The sequence below is a fragment of the Aulonocara sp. 'chitande type north' Nkhata Bay genome, linkage group LG7 (assembly GCF_057382095.1).
Source record: "Aulonocara sp. 'chitande type north' Nkhata Bay isolate Kocher_YH1m ecotype deep benthic linkage group LG7, A_spYH_male_GT1.1, whole genome shotgun sequence".
NCBI lineage: Eukaryota > Metazoa > Chordata > Actinopteri > Cichliformes > Cichlidae > Aulonocara > Aulonocara sp. 'chitande type north' Nkhata Bay.
In genome coordinates, this window is record NC_141350.1 from 19,084,811 (window position 1) to 19,106,604 (window position 21,794).

A 21,794-nucleotide genomic window follows, 5' to 3' on the forward strand; every position below is an offset into this window, starting at 1 on the left:
AAAATGTAATCAAATGGAAAAGTCTCTTTTTAAAACTTGTTTTATTAGTTTTAACCTTTTAAACTTTATGCATCAAGCAAAAATTAAATTATATGCAACATTCTCTGACTGGAAGAAATTTGTTTAACATTTAAACCTATTTTCTGCACATTCCAGCACATAAAATATTTTTTTTGTGTGTGTTTACACTCACTCTTTCAAATAGATGCAAGTAAAACACAGCAGAAAATAAATAACATCAAAGACTAGTGGTCCTGTTGCTCTATTTTCACCTGTAAAGCAGGAGTGGCATAGGCGGAGGTTTACCCTGGTGAAGGTGTGCCGCAGCGGTCAGTGGAAGAATCCGCGAGTTTCTCTGTGAGTTGCCCATTACGTCGTAGCGCACTCGGTGCTTGCTTGGAAATTTGGGGGGGGGGGTTTGCTTTAAAAAGAAGTTTTCTTCCCACGCACAACGGACACTAATGTTTTTGTCACTTTTTATGGAATCAAACTCAAAATAAGGTCTATCATTTGTAAACTGGTTTTTGCTGTCTCCAGATAAGTCAGGAATATTTTGCTGACTCATTTTAAAAATAACGGTTATTTAGTTTTAAGCTTTCCATTTTTTTAATGTTAAAATAATTTTTGCTATGATACCACCAGTTTTTCCCTCCAGTGGCCAGACCAGTTTTCATAGATACAGCTGTGACTGCTAGCTAGCTAGCTAGCTAATTAGCGAAAGTCAGCAATGTAGATAACAGGGAAAAGTGAAAACTTCATGGTTCTACTAATGTATAGAGAGAGAAAAAATTATTGGAGGACTTTAATAAACACTATAATAATACCTATGTTCACTTTAAGGGGTTTCAGGCAAAGTTACACTGCCCTAGTTTAAACCTCAGCCCTTTTTGGCTGATGCTAACAAATGCTAATGTTAGCCTTCGATTTAGGCTGCTAAAGTAAAGACTTTTAGCCAGCTGACCAGGATAATTAATTTGGTGGTGAACAGACTACCGTGATAATATTATTTAAGTTTAGTTTCACCTCAGCACATGTATCATTATGCCCATGTTGCTGCAATTTTGTAGAAATGTTTAGTTAATATTTGCAGACACATTTTCCCTGTAACTAGGTTTTTACTCCAACATTTGTTAAAAAATGTAATTTATGAAATACTGAGCAGCATTTCTAGTATGTGGAATATTGTTGTCACCCCGTTGTGCTAATGTGATTAAAAAATAATAATTATGACTAAATAAATAGATAATCAGAATTAGAATCAGAAAAACTTTATTAATCCCGAAGGAAATTAATAAAGTTTCCTTTGCGACAAAAATACACAACATGAGGTGAGAGGAGGATAAAAAAAACTCCACCCAGAGTGAGCTCAGGGAACGGAAAAGTGAAAACTTCATGGTTCTACTAATATATAGAGAAAAAATAAATTATTTTAGGACTCTAATAAGTACTATAACTATAAAATGCATTTTGTGAAAATTATGTGAATGCTGATAGCTGAATGTTTTGAGCTGAAATGAAATAATTGCTGAATGTTAAGTCAAAATTTTTGAATGAGCTGGAAAATGCAGAATTTTCACCTGAAAACAAAAGTGCAGAACTGTTGAAAGCTGACACAGAAGAAGTTTAAAAATAGCTGAACGTGTTTAAAATGGAGATGAGAAAAAGCTGAGTAATGACAAAAGAAAATTTAGAGTCAGAAAACATCTGATTGAATATTAAAAGTTCATATTCTTTGAATCACTGAATGACTCAAATGTGATCCCTCTACTTGGATCCACACAGTTCAAAAAGTTTACATCTCCTAGCTTTGAAACACACGCTGTTGTAAAGAGAACAACAATGGCTGAGTTTTGAGGGTAAAATGATGGCTAGAGTAGAGCAAACACTGTGCACACAGCAGCAGTTGAAACAAATGTTTTTAAGATGAATCTTGGGAGAGTGGCAGACAGCTCATAGACCCTGTGCATGAGAAAATGCTAACTTCCTGTTCTAAGAACGGATGTAGAGTTGTACATTTCCAGTAGCTTTATTTTACGGTCAATCGCTACTGCGAAGATGGACTCCAAAATCATGTCCAAAACACGAAAACGGAAAGATCACATTAAGTTACAAAGAGCAGAAGGTGGGAACACTCACCATTACTGTGTCATAAAAAAAATCAAATGATCAATTTTGACGTTTGAAGAGTGTAAATCGATTGGATGTTTACATCACTTAACACAAACAGAACTGCATTACAAAATCAGAAGGCACATCGTCCACATTCAGAAGCACATCTCTGTATAGTGACAGTTCTTATGATTTAAACATGCAAATGTTCAGCATTCAAACTACAGGTGAACAATAGTCAGATGTTTCCCCCATTATGTCGATATCAGCCAGTCAAGTACACACCTACACAGCATATCAACAAACCGTGGAAGAAAAAAACACAGAAAAAAATTAATGAATGATTGCTGGTAATGGTCTCTATATATGTATGGCGTTATTTTTGTGCCACTATTCTGAGCGCATGTAAAAAAAAGGTTTGCAGCTGCAAGTGTTGTATTTTCAGGAAAAAATTATTTTGAGCGAAAAAAAAGCTGAATTTGAGTGAACAAAATTCATTCCTGCGTGCAAAAAATGTATTTCGGTGTTTGCTATTATCCATACACAATAGCAGCCCCTCTCACTCAGTTTTTGCATTTGCGCTCGCTCTCAACGTGTTGCTTGCGCTCTCAAATTCAAATTTTATTTGTCACGTACACAGTCATACACAGTACGATATGTAGTGAAATGCTTGGACAACTGCTCGTGACCTAAAGAAAACAAAAAAGGAAAAGGCTATGAATAAGATAGGAAATAAATATGAAAAATTAAAAAGGGTAAATTTAACTAGGAAGGAATAAAATATAAATTAAGGTTAAAAATGAAATAACTGTACAACACAAATTAGAATGAAGGGTAAATTTAACTGGGAAAGAATAAGATAAAATATATAAATTAAAGTTGAAAATAAAATAACTGTACAACAAAATACACAATATAGAACTATATAAGAATGTATGAAGAAATATAAATAAACATAATATTTGTCGTCAGCAAACTTGATGATGGTGGTGGAGCTGGTAGTGGCCACACAGTCATATGTGTACAAAGAGTACAGCAGGGGGCTCAGAACACACCCCTGGGGGGCTCCAGTGCTGAGAGTGGTGGAGGCTGAGACATATCCGCCCATCCTTACGGCCTGTGGTCTGCCAGTTAGGAAGTTGGAGATCCACTGACACATAGATGAGCTGAGTCCCAGATGCTCCAGCTTGGTGGTGAGTGTGGAGGGAATTATGGTGTTAAATGCAGAGCTGTAGTCTATGAAGAGCATTTTAACATAATTCCCCTTTCTAGTGTCCAAGTGAGTGAGTGATGTGTGGAGGAGATGAGAGATGGCATCGTCTGTGGAACGATTTGGACGGTAAGCGAACTGTAGTGGGTCCAGTGTGTCTGGTAGTGAAGAAATGATGAAGTCTCTGACCAGGCGTTCAAAACACTTCATCACTACTGAGGTGAGGGCTACAGGGCGATAGTCATTGAGAGAAGCAGGGTGGGGTTTCTTGGGGACAGGAACAATGATGGACTCTTTGAAGCATGTGGGGATCACCGACTGAGATAAAGAGATGTTGAATATCTCAGTGAACACAGGAGCTAGCTGGTATGCGCAGTCTCTTAGGATACGACCTGGGATGCCGTCTGGTCCTGCTGCTTTCCTGGTGTTCACTCTTTTGAAGGCTCTCCTTACTTCATGCTCGGAGATGACGAGCACGTTTCCGGTGCTGGCAGTATCTTCCTGTCTGCAGCCGTTAGCGCCGCTAACACTGGCATTGTTGGAGTCCTTAGCTGCAGCCTCGAAGCAAGCATAGAAAGTCTTTAGCTCGTCTGCCAGAGTCACGGCCGCGTTCGTCATACCGGTTGTTGGTGCTTTATAGTCCGTTATTGTCCTTAGTCCCCGCCACAGGCTCCTAGAGTCACTCTGTTGGAGTTGTGACTCTAGTTTCCTCCCGTAGCGCTGCTTCGCCTCTTTCACCGCCCTCCGCACGTTATATGACGCGGCTTTGTACGGGTCCATGTCCCCCGTCGTGAGTCCCGTGTTGTAGGCAGCGGTGCGGGATCTCAGAGCGTCGCGGATAGTTTTATCCACCCACGGCTTCTGGTTGGGAAACATTGTGATAGTCTTTGTCTCCACGGTATCATCCGCTAGTTTCCCGATGAATCCCACAACTGCTTCCGTAAACACGTTGACATCATCATCGGAGCTGTTTCTGAACATGCCCCAGTCTGCGTCATCGAGTGCGTCCTGTAACGCGGCCACCGATTGATCCGTCCAGCGCGCGACCTTCCTCTGAACCGGAACTTCCTGTTTCAGCCTTTGTTTTTATTTTTGCGTCACAATAAGCGTCCCGGTGTTGTGTCTGGTGCTGTGTGAGTGCCTCATGCAGCTTGCATAAGGCGGTGACCGTGTCCGCTTATTGTGGAATATAAACGGCACTTATAATGACCGATGTAAATTCCCGAGGTAGATAAAAAGGACGACACATGATGGACAGTAGTTCCAGATTTGGTGTGCAGGAGCGTGTGAGAGGAACAACGTTCGCACTGTTGCACCAGTTGTTGTTCACCATTAAACACACACCGCCTCCCCTTGACTTCCCCGAGTCCCGTGTCCTGTCCATGCGGTGAACCGAGAAGAACTCGGCCGGCTGGATGGCGTGGTCCGGCACCGCGGGGTTTAGCCATGTCTCGGTGAAGCAGAGGAGATTGCAGTCCCGAATGTCTCTCTGGAACTTTACCCTGGCCCTGACGTCGTCAAGCTTATTCTCCAGTGACTGGACGTTGGCGAGCAGGATGCTAGGCAGAGGTGTGCGGTGTGCACGAGCTCTCAGCCTGTTCGTGACGCCGGCTCGCTTCCCTCTAGGCCGCCGCTTCCCTTTGTTCTCCCTCAAGATCTCACTCGGCCAGCTCGGATCCGGAGTTAAAAACTTCGAATTGTGAGTACATTGTATACCAATAGAAACAAGAGTGTCACTGTCATACCTAATGTACCCAATGGTGATGATTTTGCCGATTTAGAAACGCTGACAACTAACTTAAAAAACAAAGACAAAGAAAAAGTGGTCGGAGCAGTCGTGACGGCAGCCGACCTCACCGGCGCCATCTTAACGCTCTCAACATTTCTGCCCGTGCGCGCTCAACTCTTTCTCTACACAGTTATATTTGTGCCACAAAACCAGCTAATCACTGTTCTGGTCTCCAATCAGCTCGAAATGACGAAATGCAATATCCCAGAATCCATTTCGTCCAAAACTCAAACGAGGCAGTGGCGGAGGAACACAGAGTGGCGGAGTTTGAAATATTACTCTTTCTGGGTCACAAAATAAACTTTTAAGGTATTTTCATGCGAGAATGGTGCTGTGTAAACTTCAAATATCTGCTCGATTCATCAACACATCACATATTTGCATAAGTGCTCTAACGTTTTCTGAGATGCCTGTTAGCCTCCGAGCACTCTCTCCTGTACAGTACAAAATCGCTACATCGATCGCCAGCAGTGTGACTCTGAAGTGCTGTACTGTATGTTTGTACGTTTTTTCCCCAACAAACGCAACAATGTCGACGAAACGTTTTGCACCGTCAAAGGCACCTGTGGTAGGACCAAAAAGGCAGAGGAAGATAACTATTGCACAAAAAATTGGACTTATGATTCATTGATTCATTAATGTTGAATTCTCTGGCAGCTGCTCTATTCTCATGTTCTGTACCTGAAAACAAGGTTTGATCTTTGGTTTCATTCTATAATACTGGACTTATTTTTCTACAAAGGTTTGAACTTTGAGAGTGTTTAAACAAGAGAGAAAGTGTGAAAATGTTCGTGCGAGTCTAAGAAAAGTGTGTAGGGGGTTTTGTACAGCCTTAAAACATCTAAAATAATTGTAAAAAATAAAGTTGGTTACTTTGCGGATTTCACCTATCGCTGGTTATTTTCAGAATATAACACCTCCGATAAACGAGGGACCACTGTATACAAATACTGAGAAATAAAAAAATTTGAATACTTTCTCTCTTTTGCTCTGTTGCGCAGGGGAAAAAATATCGACAAGACGGTGAACATCATCTACAGATATATTCGGAGGAGACTGTGCATTGGTGGCATTTATGAAAGAACCATAACATCTATTACAATAATAATAACATTAGATGAAAGAGGACAACAATGGCTAAGTTTTTCTAAGTTGAACGGTATTGAAGGAGATAGCGACCAAAAAATATACGGAAGATGAAAAGTAGAAGAACAATACTGTGGATGCTTAATCAGCATCCACACTAATTATTGAAGGTCTGTGTAAAGATGTCATCTGATCCATAGATGGAGACATATCACACACGATTCTGGGAGCCTGTTCAGTCTGTTTTTCCTGCTCTTATCTTACAAGAAGGATGCAAGGGAGAAAAAACGGAAGTACAAGGGTCAGAGAGGTGATCTAATTAATGCAATTGAAATATTAGAACACCGTAAATGCTGAGTTTAAGTAAGGATACAATTTTATGATGTCATTTAGCTACATAGCTACAATCTATAAAATGTAAAAATAATGTAAATTTAATGGAATCAGGTTAAAAGAAATGTGCTTGGTTGATATACATTCAGTTTACACCAAACATGTTGTCATTGATGATTATTACTTTGAATAAATAAACCGTTGACTTTATATGTTTCAGGTGAAGTTTACTCAAGATTTTTGTATAATGAAGAAACTTTTTTGTGTGGTGTCATTAAAAATGGCCCAGTTGCTCATTCATAATGCTGTAAAATAAGTCTTTTGTTTTATAACCAAGTATTCCTTAAGAAAACAGGCGTCACTGCAGGACTATTGCTGTGATTCAAAATAGAAGTAAGGTGACAGGAGTAAGAAAGAGGAAGAGAGGATAAGTTATGAAACCATAAACAGTTTTGTTATGTTTGTTTTACTCTTTATGGGGAAGTTGAGAAGTCTTATTCGAAAGTAGCAACTCTCTGTATGACTGTAAACGATAGCTATCTCTGAAAAGCTTTGACATTTATTTTCTTGATTTGTTGATAATTACAAAATAAAAAAATGTTCACAAAAACAAGTGCGGTGTGACAAAGAATTGTGTGTTTATTGGAAGTGCCAGGATATTCCTGAACAAATTTCCTTAGAGAGTGCTCAGGCGTTTCTTTATCATTTTTCCGTAATCATGGATTGCAAGTAAAACAGCTTCCAGGATAACAGGCTAAGGGAAAGGGCAGCACAGGGAACAAAACACACTTTGGGTGTGATTTCAGTGCCACTTCCTTTGCTAAAAACAGAGGTCTTGCAAATAGCCTACTATGCACCATCAAGCACTGAGAACTTGTTTGAGTTGTGTTCATAGTCATGATGTGACTCCCCTGGACAGTGGGCTCAGTACACTCTCAGGATCCCAGCTGTAGGCTTGATAGAGGACTCAGCAACACAATAAGGTGGCATAAATGCCAAACAGATGTTGCTAGCCTCCACCTTCCACCCTATTACCCCCACAGCTATTGAAGGACAAGCTAGGCTTTTTAGATCTCTCTTGCATTTCAAAGGGGAGGTCAGGGTTTAGGCTCAGAGATCAGCAAGATAGTTGTTTTGCTGAAGTAATGCTGTTTGAAATTTTGTGAAGGCACACCCAGGCCTGATTACTGTCAGACCTGTTCAATCAAAAAAAAATACTTAAATAGAACCTGTGTGACAAACTGAAGTAGGCTTAAAGATCTCAAATAGCTGCACGAGCAAAAGAAACAGCTGACAAACAAATTCAATTCAGTTTTATTTATATAGCGCCAAATCACAACAACAGTCGCCTTAAGGCGCTTTATATTGTAAGGTAGACCCTACAATAATACATAAAGAGAAAACCCAACAATCAAATGATCCCCTATGAGCAAGCACTCTGGCGACAGTGGGAAGGAAAAACTCCCTTTTAACAGGAAGAAACCTCTGGCAAAACCAGGCTCAGGGAGGGATGGTCATCTGCTGCGACCGGTTGGGGTGAGAGAAGGAAGACAGGATAGAAGACATGCTGTGAAAGAGAGACAGGGATTAATAACAAGTATGATTCAATGCAGAGAGGTCTATTAACACATAGTGAGTGAGAAAGGTCATGCATCATGGGAGTCCCCCAGCATAACTAAGGGAGGATTCAGGGTCACCTGATCCAGCCCTAATTATATGCTTTAGCAAAAAGAAAAATTTTAAGCCTGATCTTAAAAGTACAGATACTGTCTCCCGAATCCAAACTGGAAGCTGGTTCCATAGAAGAGGGGCCTGAAAACTGAAGGCTCTCCCTCCCATTCTACTTTGAAATACTTTTAAATAAGAACAACAAGTAAGCCTGCAGTGCAAGAGCGAAGTGCTATAATGGGGTGATATGGCACTACAAGGTCATTAAGATAAGATGGGGAATGATTATTTAAGACCTTGTATGTGAGGAGCAGGATTTTGAATTTAATTCTGGATTTAACAGGAAGCCAATGAAGGGAAGCCAATACAGGAGTACAGCCAATACAAACAAAGTAATTGACATCTATCAGCCTGGGTTACAGAGCCATGTATAAGGCTTTGGAACTCTAGTGAATCACAGTGAGAGCCATTATCCACTAACAAAGAAAACTTGGCCCAGTGGTGAACCTTAAAAGGAGTGGCCAGCCTACCAAAATTACTCCAACTCATCGGAGAGGTCACAAATGAACCCGGAACAACATCTAAAGAACATCTAAAGAAATCCCATGGGAGGGTTTTGAGGAGAAAATAACTTTTTGGAAGGTTTGAGTCTGGTGTAAAACTAATACAGCATTTCATAAAAAGAACATCATACCAACAATCAAACATGATGGTGGTAGTGTGATGGTCTGGGGCTGCTTTGCTGCACCGGGACCAAGACGATTTGCTGTAATTGATGGAACTATGAATTCTGCTGTCTACCAGGAAATAATGAAATATTATATCGAGCCATCAGTTCGTGCAGCAGGACAATGACCTGAAATACACTGGCAAGTCCACCTCTGAATGGTTAGAGTGGCCCTGTCAAAGTCCAGACTTAAATCTGGCTGAGATCCTTTGGCCTTTTGACCTTGAACAGACTATTCATGCTCGGAAACCCCCCGGGGTTACTGAATTAAAACAACTCTGCAAAGAAGAGTGGACCAATGAGCCAGTGTTATGAAAGACTCCTTATCTTCTGGTTATCACAAACACTTGATTGCAGTTTGTTCCAAGAGTGGCACAACCAGTTACAAGGTTTGGATAACTTTTCCCCCCTCTAAATAAAATAAACGCTCGAAAAACTACATTTTGCATTTACTCTGGTTATTTTTGTGTCATTAATTATTTTTTGATGGAATCTGTAAGTGAGACAAATAAGCAAAAAAAAGAAAAAAAAACTCAGAAGGGGGCAAATACTTTTTAACAGCAGTGTATGTGTGTTATTAGTTATCTATGGTGGAAAAAACTACCACAGAGTACACACTCTGAAACATGAATCACCCAGAGTCAACACATGACTGTTGTACAACTTTACATTAAATATGTTTTCATATTTTGGCGCTTTGACATTCTTGTATACAGAAACGGTCACACCAATAAATCATATTTCAACTTTAATGGACCCATTAAGCAAAAAAAAAAAAAAAAGTAACTAATGCTTGATTAAAGTATACAACACCTGCAGGCGCTCACAGAGCAGTGCTGCTGTTAGGTAACATTTTTCAATCTAAGATGTGACATGTCTTAGGCCTCTTTAACATCTATTTCACTGCATGTTCATGTGTGATTTTTGACAGGTTTGGAAGAATTTATGTCTTTAAGCTTCCAATAATGCACTTACTAAAGAGAGAGTGTGTGTGGGTTTGAACAAGTTAATATTCAATGGCCCTGGTCATCAGTATGCCTGTCTGGTCTTGTTTTCTGCTTTCTCCACAGGATCATTGAGTTACCCTGCTGCCTTGGGCTTAAGATGAGGAGCTGAATTCCTCAGTCTGTATTTCCTAACACGGATAGGTCAGTAATCAGCTCAAACCATTTTTCTCTTTGAAATCTCTGAAATCTTACCACACAGACACACACACTGAGCATTTGGAGCACTTAACTACCTGTGGTTGTTGTTGCCACTGATTTTTGGTCACATGTGAAGTCTTTGAGAAGATAAAACTGATTAATTGGCTCCCGGAGTTGGATTTTTATTTATGTATTCACTTGCGCTCAGCTTTGGCCCTTCCTGCGCCATTCTTTCAGTTTTTTCCCCCCTCCACTCGGTTTCCCTAGCAACCAGGGCTCCAATCACCCGGCCAGCTGCAGATTAGTTCAGCAGTGGGGGGTTTAGGTGGGTGGGAGGAGTTGTGGTGGGGGGGGAGGGGGGTGATGATGGAAAATGAAGAAGGAGGAGAGAGAGCGAGAGGAGGAAGGAAGAAGGGGAGGGGGTGGCTCGAGGGAAGGAGGGGTGGGAAAAGTTTGAGAAGGGGCGAGAGAGAGAGAGCGAGTCAGTGTCACTGAGAGATAGGGAGTCTCTGAGTGTGCGTTTACGGCATAAGGAGCCGTAAAGGTTTTAGTTCGCAGGCAGAAGACTGAAGAACAGAGGAGGAGGAGGCATATCCCCAACTTTGTGACTTTTTCAGAGTATTTTTTGTACCCTGCACCCAGTGTCTTTTTTCTGTGTGTATACGTGGGAGGTACTGACAAGGGCAATGCAAAGTGAGAGAAGTGAGAGGCAGGGGTAAGGCTGCTCAAACTTCAGGAAGAGAGAGAGAGGAAGAAAGGCAAAATACTCTGATGCAAAGGAAGCATGCAAGTGGATGCTGTCTTCTGCGGGGTCAGGATTCGCAAAATGAGAAACTGCCCCAGGAGCACTTCACCAGGGCTCACCCAGCTCAGAAAGGTAAGATTTCATTTCTCACATGTTTCTATAAATTATTGTTTTTACTGAACTAAGTGAAAACTTTTTTCCTGGGAAGCTACTGCTACTTTTGTTTTTTTTTGTTTTTTTTAATTAGTATTGGCAAAGGATTTAAAGCAATCTTTGTGCGTTTACAAGTCGTCCTCACATATAATGCTTGTTTGTATAAAGAAAGCGCGTCCATGTTTCTTCAATGCAATATGTACGACAGAAGTTAGGGTATGGTTTCCTCTGAATTTTTATGAGTCACCGGTTATCCCGGACTGCTTTGGCTGCAGTTAAGGTATCCTGAGTGTTGCTCAAATAGTCAGTCAAAAAAACATCTGAATCAAGTCCACGGATCTCAGCTCTCTGGACCTCTGTGAGCTGTTTGTACACATGCGTGCTCAACGGTTGTCAGCTCTCAGCGTTTATTAAATGAAAACAGCGTGTGGGTAGATGGTCTGGTGACAATTTGGATAATGGTCAAAGTGTGTGCTGCATTCCAAACTTGGCTTGTTAAGGGAGAGAGAGAGAGACAAAAAAGAGGGGATAAGTGAGATGAGCATTCTTCGTGGTGAACAAAGGCACCTCTTCATGCATTGCTTGTGTTGTTGTGAGGGGGCAAGCTTGGGTGGAAACCTCAGGTAGTTCCAGAAAAATGTCAGCTTACCAATATCGGGAAATGATCTGTATGCACGAGTATGCATTAGTGAGAGTTTGGAGCTGGGATAAAATGTCATTACACTTGAGAGCCTGCAGTTCATATGTTATAATATACTGTATGTGCTGTAGTCATTAAACAGAGGTCCACAACAGTACTTTTCTTCTTTTCAGTTTTTCCTGTTTAGCAACCTTTTATCTTTGGACTCTGGTTCACAGGACAGTGTGGATTATGTAGATATCCACATCAATAGCTGTTAAGTATCTCTTTAAATATATAGACAAGTTGCACAGTAACCATGGAGAAACAGAAAGCAACCAGAAGGAGTCTTTTTTTAAAAAAAGAATGAATGAAAATATAGTGCATCACAATGTTGGCTATGCTGCAAAGTGAATATGTGGCATGGCTGTAAAAAGAGTATTTAATACTACAAAATCACCACCTACATATAAAGAGGTCACTGTTGTGAATTATTGTTAAACTATAACTTACTGTAATATGTTGATATGTCCCAGGAGATAATAAAAAAAGCACCATGATGTTAAATTCACTGTAAACAAACACAGTCTTGTTTATCTTCTTTCTCAGCAAAATTCTTGAATGCATTTCCTACCTCTTAAAACAACATTACAAAATTTTATTTGTTTGGAAATATTCCGAAACTTGCTGGAGAAACTTCATCTTTCCATCATTGTTGTACTGATGATATGTGGTATTGCCAAGAAAGCGGAACGCCAGCCGTAACATCTCCTCTCCGTTTCCTTCAGCAAATATGGTTGCTTTTTGTGTTGAAAGCCAGTTGAAGTAGAAATGCCCATATAAGGCGGTTATATTTGTCTGTCCTTTGCACCTATGTAGTCTAAAGATGCAGCTACCAACCATACGTGGTAGCATTAGCTCATAACTTTGCGCTCCACCTTGTTATCCAAACGTGAATACTTCTGTCTCATAAAAACAACGCATTCTATGGCGTGCACACGCAGGATGAAAAACACTGCTCTACTATGCCACTAGTGGTCAAAGAGACAATAATAAGTTTGATACAGTACTTTCTGTTTCAAAGCAGATTGTAAAACTGAAGGATCGTCTGCCATGTCCTGTAAGCAAAGGATGGCTATCAGTCAGCCAATATAATCCATCCCAGTGGATTCCTCAAGTCTCCTCGAGTATTTCAGTCTGTTGGGTGATCATTAAACCCAAGAACAAAATCCTTGGAACATGCAGCACTGGAATATTTATATTTCTGACTGAGGCGCAGCCAAACTTTTTTTTTTCTGTACTTTAGGTTCACTTAAATGGGTAAGGCTGGGACGTTTATTGAATTGAGAATGGCTGACTCCCCCAGCGTTGCAGAGAGAAGGTTTATAGAGCTGGAGATAAAGACACAGGGACCATCTGTCTGCTAGTCAGCAAACTTATAATAAGTGAGCTGCAGTCTTTTCCTGTAAACACATTGTGTCTGTCTCTGTGTTTGTGTCTGGTAGTAGTGTTACTATCATACACACACTGGCCTGGCAGATTGGATTTTTGCATTCTGAGTTAAGGTCGGAGGCTAATTGCCTTCATGGCTGCGGTGTAAGACAATATGCACTGTAGAGGAAAAGTCAGCACTTGTGACTTTGCATTCATCACACAGGATTTCTACCCTCCCTATTTTTCAGTCATGCCCCTCCTCTGTTACTCATTTTTGCTCTCAGCCATTTGCTCCACTTTTCCCTGTTTGACTTTTCACACCAAAATCCTGACACACTCATATCCATGTTATTTTCACTCAGCGTCCATCTATGTGTTCCCTCATGATAAACACACTTAGACACATCAACACATGCAAAGCACAAGGGCTTAAATCTACTCAGAGAATGTTTCATCAGCATGTATTCATTGTGTGTGTGTGTTTGGGGGGGGGGGTCCTGAATTCTGAAACACCAGATGTTTAGTATTGTGACAAATTGGTCATCTTTCATGAGTGCACTGGCTTGTTTTTTTTTACTTGGATGCATACTGAAGTGGAGAAATCAGTCTTGATTCATTGGAATGACTCACTAGAGTACGAGTACATCCAGGAAAGCAGCGTTTTAGCTCCGTGCTGACGCAAAGGTCTCTATTTTGCAAGAAAGTTAACTGTTACGGACCTGTTTTTACGCGGACCCACACTTTTCATGGATTTGTTTTGCAAATGTATCAGACAGCTGTGCACACATGAAGCCCGTGCACATATCTGTGTACTGCAGTTTCACTGTATTGTGTGCATATTTTAGCAGTGTTTCTCTGTGTGCGTGTGTGTGTCCGTGACATCTGTCTCCTCTATTGTTTTCAACTCCAAAAAGTGACAGCAGGCCTTTAGGAGGTTACGGCCCATCCACCCCTCCTCTTATAGGCGCTCTGCTCTTGACAGCTGCTCCGCAGGGTGGCGTGCAACTTAAAGATCCCCCCAGGCCAATCTCCTACAGCCGCCGTTGTTACCATAGTGACATACCCTGAAAGAACAAGCGATGGTCAAAGAATTCCTCTGGTTTCCAAGTTGTGGTGGCAGTGGGCATTTATCTGTGATGTTGTTAGATGGCCATGGGTTTAATCATAGTAAAAAAAAAACAACCTTTGATACCTCCTCTCTCTCTCTCTCTCTCTCTCTCTCTCTCTCTCTCACACACACACACACACACACACACACACACACACACACACACACGGATGCAAGAATAATTCGTACCATCTTAGAGACCTGGAATCCTGTTTCAACTCACATAAATGCATATATTTATGCACGGATAATGCATACCATCACACTGGATACTGGAGTCATTTATCCAGTTGGCAGCTGGCCATATAGCTTTCAAGTTCACCCGTAACCTTGACACAAGCACACACAAATACACACAGAGAAATCTGGGTGCCCCCAGCCTCTCGCATGCAAGCTGTCGCTCTGTCTGGCATCTTCTCTCTCTTTCAATGTCTGACTTATATTAAAAAGAGCTCTGACCACAGCCAGAGGGAAAATGGTTGCTGTGACACTAATTGGAACGTTTAACAGGACATGGCATGCCGAATTTCTGTCCTGCTGCGCTGTTTACATAGACAGCGGTGCAGAATGTGAATCTCTAGCAGAGAGATGGGCATAGACAGAGGCAGCTGCAGCTGGATGGCAGGTTGTTAGATGTGGCCTTGGAAAATCATCACGGGAAAACCAGTGCTGACAACCACCATCCAAACCAAAGTGCCAGCCCCGTGTGGCTTTGTAGCCTGTGCCCGTTGGCGGCGTGTGGCATAAACCCGAACACACACATGCACGCACATGCGCACACACATGCAGAAAAACAGGCGCAGACAGATTCAAACAAAGACATGGAAATACAGGCGAGAACGTTTACAGCCTCACTGGTACACAACCTTTCCATGCACATCTACAAACACTGTGTTTAAGAAGAAACATGCATTTACTCTTTGCTTAACATCCCCAACTTGGTGGGAGTAAAAAACATACTTGTAGGTGGAGAAGGCTGCAGTCTGGAAAGGAATGTGTCCATCTGGGTTCAAAGTGTAATTATAATGTGGCTGTACACCTCATTGATTTGGGCTCAGGTTGCCTTGTTATGATGGGCATTCCAAGCAAAGTGGGAAAAGGTTAGTGCACAGTTTGAATCTCTTCTCTTTTCTAAAATTTACAGGTTGTTTACCTGTGAATTTAGTGATCTACTCTAAAATGACAATTAAAACAATACTTTATCTGGACCTGGAGCTGGAGATTTCATCAAAGTGTAACAACATAATGAGTAGATGCCCCAGACAATCTGCAGACACAGAGCAGCTTTGATCATACCAAATCACATCTAAGCACTGTCTTGTTAGATGGAGAGAAAGTAGTAGTTGTCTCTTTGTCTGTCTCCAGCTTAATTATGGTTTTCATAATGTAATTTCTGTATTTTATTGCAATACAGTTCAAAGCTTTATTGGCTGGTTTGCAGTTCTAGTTTAGCAATATTTAACTAAAAAAACAGAATACATTTTTGCACAAGTTTCTTCTTTGTAAGTTTTTCAGTGACTCTGGTATCATACAGAAATTATAAATCAGTTAGATGAACTGACAAAATGAAACACCTTTCTTCTTGAAGACACGAAAGCGGAAATGCACGTCTTTACATCAGTTTACTTTGGCTTGCTCCGCTGGTGCTAAACTCTCTTCATCCACCGGCGCGCTCGGCCCAGGCTCGCAGTTGTCGGTCAAGGGGTGTGTGGAGGTCAAAAACGTCAGCTCTGACTCTGGAGTTTGCACTCCAGAAGAGCACTTTCCCAAGCTCTCGCCTTTTTCAGCTCCCCCAGGGATTGGCGGCGAATTACAAAAATCTGTTTCTGTGCAGGCATGCAGAGGAGCAGGGGATGGGATGGGGGGGTGGGATCTCTGGTGGGAATTCTCAAGTGAAACCCTTAAAATATGAAACCGTGAAAAAAACAGGAAGGAGAAAGAACGAGAGAGAGAGAGAGGATTTTTTGACATTGGAGCTCAACTCAGAGACTGTGGCTTTGAGGAGAAATTTGATCAGGGGCCCAGAGGATAATGTTAGTGTGCTCAAGAAGCCAGGTTATTGTTGAAAGGATGTGTAAGTCCACTCACTGCAGCACATTCGCGCAGGCTGAAGCTTTCTCCGAGAGGAAAGGTTTTACCATTAGGCTCAAGAAACCCACATTGTGTGTCAGCACAGTATAATATCAGATAGCCATAAATGCTGCTTACTGTTGGATGTGTTTTCCCCACATGAATTATGGCGTATAAAGTGACGCTTCCTCGCATGTCTGTAAAATCCTGGCCCCTTGGGTGCTGTTGATAGCAGAGCCAGGTCTCAGGTGTCATGCCCTGGGATTGTTTCCATCTCTTCGAGGGCTTGGTAAAACATAGACATCTATGGTTGTGTGACAGCAGTAAGTGTGCGTAAGAGGCGCCTCTATCGCTATGCTACTTGCGGGTGTTAAGAAATCATCCGCTGAAATTCATCACATCAAATAGAAAGTCTCATTGCCTTTTGTTTGGCAAGATTTCCTGTCAAAGACCATACTTACTATGTAAGTGATAATTTATATGAGCTGCAACTACAGGTGCTCCTAGACCGAGACCTTGTTTCTTAGCATAGGGCAATCCCATTGTATTTGTGGGATAGGAGCTGAATGTTTTACATTTTAATTTCTAACCTCTGCACATCTGGTAAGTCACTGAGTAGTTTGTGACTATCAGATTGTCTTTTTCTGACACTCCTTCCTTGAGTTTGGTGTTGAAAATGTGTTCTGTCTTTTGTCCTGTCTCTATCCCCTCAGCGCCAGCTGGTTGTGGCAGATGGCTGCTTCTCCCTGAGCCTGGTCCTGTCTGAGGTTACTTCCTGTTAAAAGGGAGTTTTTCCTTCCCACTGTTGCCAAGTGCTTGCTTATAGGGGGTCATTTGATTGCTGGGGTTTTCTTTCTAGTGTTGTAGGGCCGTTACATTACAAAGTGAAGTGGCTCGAGGCAATTGCTTTGTGATTTGGTGCTATATAAACAAAACAGAATTGAATTGAACTGAAAAATGTCATTCTAGTTATGCAGAAAATCCCAAAAGCACTTTTTGAGCACTTTGAGATTTAAACTACATTCTTCCAGGTTTGCTCAAACTAAAGTGGTGTATTAGCTGTAAAGGTACCCTATTTTGGACTTAACAGGGACAATGTTATGGGGGTAATGTAGGCCAAACTGAAAGCTGAAAATTGGCCTTGGAATGAGTTGGCAAGGTCTTTGGTCTTTGGAGCCAGAAGGGTAATTGGGAGCAGACTGGGGATGAGTCAGAGCTGTGCTGATGGGAGCTTTGTGTCAGTGGACAGGAGGGGCTGACAAGTCCATGGGAGGGATTTGGCGAACAGATGCTCCACCTCTGCAAGGAGAAGAAATACGACACGCTTTCCCAGATGGGGGGATAGAAAGAAAAAGAGATTTGTTTGCTATGCCTACAAGTCAGGCTCATCATCCTTCACTTCTATTTTTTCTTCTCATTTTGTTCACGAAGCTTTTCTTCACTGATGGAGATAGTTAATGCCTCTTAGTAGCCTCTGAGCTTGTGTTGTTGATTAGTAAAATCCATTGTTAAGATGGAGGAAATACTTCATTTTGCAATTTTCCACCGGGTCAGTTGAGTTTTTAAAAAGAAAGACTCAGAGGATCAATCTGATTTTCAGCATTTATCTTGCAAACAGTGTTTAAACGTTCTCCCAAACATAATCACAATATCACATTTAAGTCTTTAGTGTACGACTGACCTGCTAACCACATGAAAAATGGAAGCCACAAATTCTAATGGAGTTAAAAGCCTGAGATGAATCATTTATAAACTCTTGACAAGTGGAGATCAAGTGCGAAGGACTTTTGGGGAGGATTTTGCTGAGCTTGTGTGGAGTTTTCCTTCTGCTTGTTGCCATTTTGACCTTGTGGTAGCCAAAGTTGTCCCATTTATCAAAAGCAAACCCAAGTTCTTACTGTATGGGGTGAATTTGTAAGCAGAAACACTTTGTGCGGAAAAGCCCAATGACTTCATTTCAGGAGGTTGCTCTTACTTAAGCTTCCGGCGAACTGAATCACATTTCCTATTCATATGAGTGCACAAAGACAAACAAATAAATAAGTACTCACTTGATGTGTGAAAAAGCCTCACAAATGGTGTCGCATTCTGTTGCATGGCTGTGCCTTCACGCCCTAATTGCGCCTGCAGTGGCTTTCTTTGTCACCCCAGTCATAATTAAGATTTGTTTACATTTTCTGAGGTAATATTTTGGTCCATGATCCCAGCTCCCAGTGGGATAGACTCTAGACACCAGTCATCGGGAGTCTCTTGTTAAAAATGACAACCACAATAACAAGAAATGCTATACAGTGGGGCAAAAAAGTATTTAGTCAGCCACCGATTGTGCAAGTTCCCCCACTTAAAATGATGACAGAGGTCAGTAATTTGCACCAGAGGTACACTTCAACTGTGAGAGACAGAATGTGAAAAAAAAATCCATGAATTCACATGGTAGGATTTGTAAAGAATTTATTCGTAAATTAGGGTGGAAAATAAGTATTTGGTCACCTCAAACATGGAAAATCTCTGGCTCTCACAGACCTGTAACGTCTTCTGTAAGACGCTTTTCTGTCCCCCACTCGTTACCTGTATGAATGGCACCTGTTTGAACTCATCATCTGTATAAAAGACACCTGTCCACAGCCTCAAACAGTCAGACTCCAAACTCCACCATGGCCAAGACCAAAGAGCTTTCGAAGGACACCAGGAAAAGTATTGTAGACCTGCACCAGACTGGGAAGAGTGAATCTACAACAGGCAAGCAGCTTGGTGTGAAAAAATCAACTTCGGGAGCAATCATCAGAAAATGGAAGACATACAAGACCACTGATAATCTCCCACGATCTGGGGCTCCACGCAAGATCTCATCCCGTGGGGTCAAAATGATCATGAGAACGGTGAGCAAAGATCCCAGAACCACACGGGGGGACCTGGTGAATGACCTGCAGAGAGCTGGGACCAAAGTAACAAAGGTCACCATCAGTAACACACTACAACGGCAGGGAATCAAATCCCGCAGTGCCAGACGTGTTCCGCTGCTGAAGCCAGTGCATGTCCAGGCCCGTCTGAAGTTTGCCAGAGAGCACATGGATGATACAGCAGAGGATTGGGAGAATGTCATGTGGTCAGATGAAACCAAAGTAGAACTTTTTGGTATAAACTCAACTCGTCGTGTTTGGAGGAAGAAGAATACTGAGTTGCATCCCAAGAACACCATACCTACTGTGAAGCATGGGGGTGGAAACATCATGCTATGGGGCTGTTTTTCTGCCAAGGGGACAGGACGACTGATCCGTGTTAAGGACAGAATGAATGGGGCCATGTATCATGAGATTTTGAGCCAAAACCTCCTTCCATCAGTGAGAACTTTGAAGATGAAACGAGGCTGGGTCTTCCAACATGACAATGATCCAAAACACACCGCCCGGGCAACAAAGGAGTGGCTCCGTAAGAAGCATTTGAAAGTCCTGGAGTGGCCTAGCCAGTCTCCAGACCTCAACCCCATAGAAAATCTGTGGCGGGAGTTGAAAGTCCGTGTTGCTCGGCGACAGCCCCAAAACATCACTGCTCTCGAGAAGATCTGCATGGAGGAATGGGCCAAAATACCAGCTACTGTGTGTGCAAACCTGGTAAAGACCTATAGTAAACGTTTGACCTCTGTTATTGCCAACAAAGGTTATGTTACAAAGTATTGAGTTGTATTTTTGTTATTGACCAAATACTTTTTTTCCACCCTGATTTACGAATAAATTCTTTACAAATCCTACCATGTGGATTCATGGATTTTTTTTTCACATTCTGTCTCTCACAGTTGAAGTGTACCTCTGGTGCAAATTACTGACCTCTGTCATCATTTTAAGTGGGGGAACTTGCACAATCAGTGGCTGACTAAATACTTTTTTGCCCCACTGTATATGCGACATTAGAAATATAACAATGGATACAATGGTATATTTAGAATGGACTGATAAGCAAAAACACACACACAGGGAGAAATTAATTGTTTATGGTATCCCCCCACAGTTCCTGTCTGCTTTTGAGGCTAACCCAGTTTCAATGCTGTCTCACGTCCATCCTCCTCTTACAATGGAGGGAGAGGGCCAAGGGGACACACCACAGCGGGGCAGGGGGATTATCAATGGGTTTGGACAGCACGTTGCACAATGTGTGTGCATATGTGTGTTTGTCGGTGAGTGGGCACTTTCCAGGCTTGTAAAAGTGTTTCTGTGCGTGGCCAAATATTGTACACGGGCACTCATAGTCAGAGTCTTTCTGTTTGGATTTTCTCCAAGGCCTTGCTATGGAATCAGCTTGGAAAAGCAGCAGGGGCCCTGAACAGGACACAAAGAGAGAAGCAGAGAGAGGGAGACTGCAGAGTTGTGATAAAATTCCATTTTTTATTTGCCAGACCATCTCCTCCTCTTCCTCTCTGTACATTTTTTCCTTTACCATCAAACCGTTCTGCCCTACTTCTTTAAGAATCAGGCACAACCTTTCCAAGCCCTGCAAGGGCTCAAGGCAGCGTGCCAGTTGGGATTCCTAACATATGCCTCACAATAAATTGGCTCTACATGATTTCTGCTTTCTGTATGGAAGAGAGTGGGCAAAGTATTAAACCCCGCCCCCTTTTTCCTTTGCTTCTTCCTCTGCATCATACTTTGCTCCCCGCAACTTTAAGACTAAGTAGGAATGAAAGAGCGGTAATGAAAGAGAGAAATAAAAGAGTGAAGGACGGTTAGGAAAAAAACCACCAAGTTTGCCATTCCAGAAGAACCTGGCTAAATGTGCAGTGGAGTGTTAAATTGATCACAGGCACGGCTTTGGCACGTCGTATACTGAACCACATCATGTAAGGGATACGGTCTCCAGCTCTGCCTTGGTTGCAGAAAGAATCAGAAGAACATGAATGATCGTCTCTTCTTTACTTGCTATAACTCACATTTTGGGCAATAATTTTTTTAGTGTTATGTAAAGGCTAACTCCAGTAGTTTATCCACCCAAAGTTACTTTGCTGTATTTACTCCAAGCTGTGATATCTGTGAAATGAAGTGTGAGCTCTGAGTAATTTTGTCCTTTTTAGGTATTTCGCAGTGACAGAGAGAAAAGAACAAGTTTGGGGAAGGACAAGGGAGGAATGATGATGTCATGGTGTTAGCTGTTCCTGCAGGGCTGGACAGAGAGACGGAGAGGAGGATGAAATCTTTATGAGAAGCAGCTGTAGAGAAGAGGCAGACAGGCCTCCCGAGTTTGATAACAGCAGCCGGCCCACAGCTTGCTGACAGTGACTTAAAGGTCTGATGAAGCAGAGAGTGAAACACTGACAGCACCCCCTGCATAGAGTCTGATAAAGGTTTCATTCCAATAGCAACATTTTGTCAAGTTATCACCAAATATCAACACCTGAGATGATTTTTGGAGCAAAAGTACAAAAAAAATAATATTCTGCCAAGTTAGAAAAGTAAGACTGGTAATATCACTGTCTGAATGCATAAAAATATATTTGCACTTCATAGCAAAGACTAGGTCAACTTCTATATATGTGTGAATGTGTGTGTGAATGGGTGGATGACTGGTTGTGTAAAGCGCTTTGGGGTCCTTAGGGACTAGAAAAGCGCT

General features: G+C 41.8%; 1 protein-coding gene across 3 annotated transcripts in view; it reads left to right on the forward strand.

Moving 5' to 3' along the window:
- The first annotated feature begins 7,180 nt into the window (after positions 1-7,180).
- Positions 7,181-21,794, forward strand: part of LOC147325006 (DENN domain-containing protein 2A) — a 38,191-nt gene continuing 23,577 nt past the window's right edge. For 2 of the 3 annotated variants that reach the window (XM_086299253.1, XM_086299255.1), the window contains exon 1: positions 10,527-10,944. The gene's annotated coding sequence lies outside the window, so the exon portion shown is untranslated. Of the gene's footprint in view, positions 10,071-10,526; positions 10,945-21,794 lie in introns of those variants that run through there. The other variant, XM_086299254.1, reaches the window with a different exon arrangement.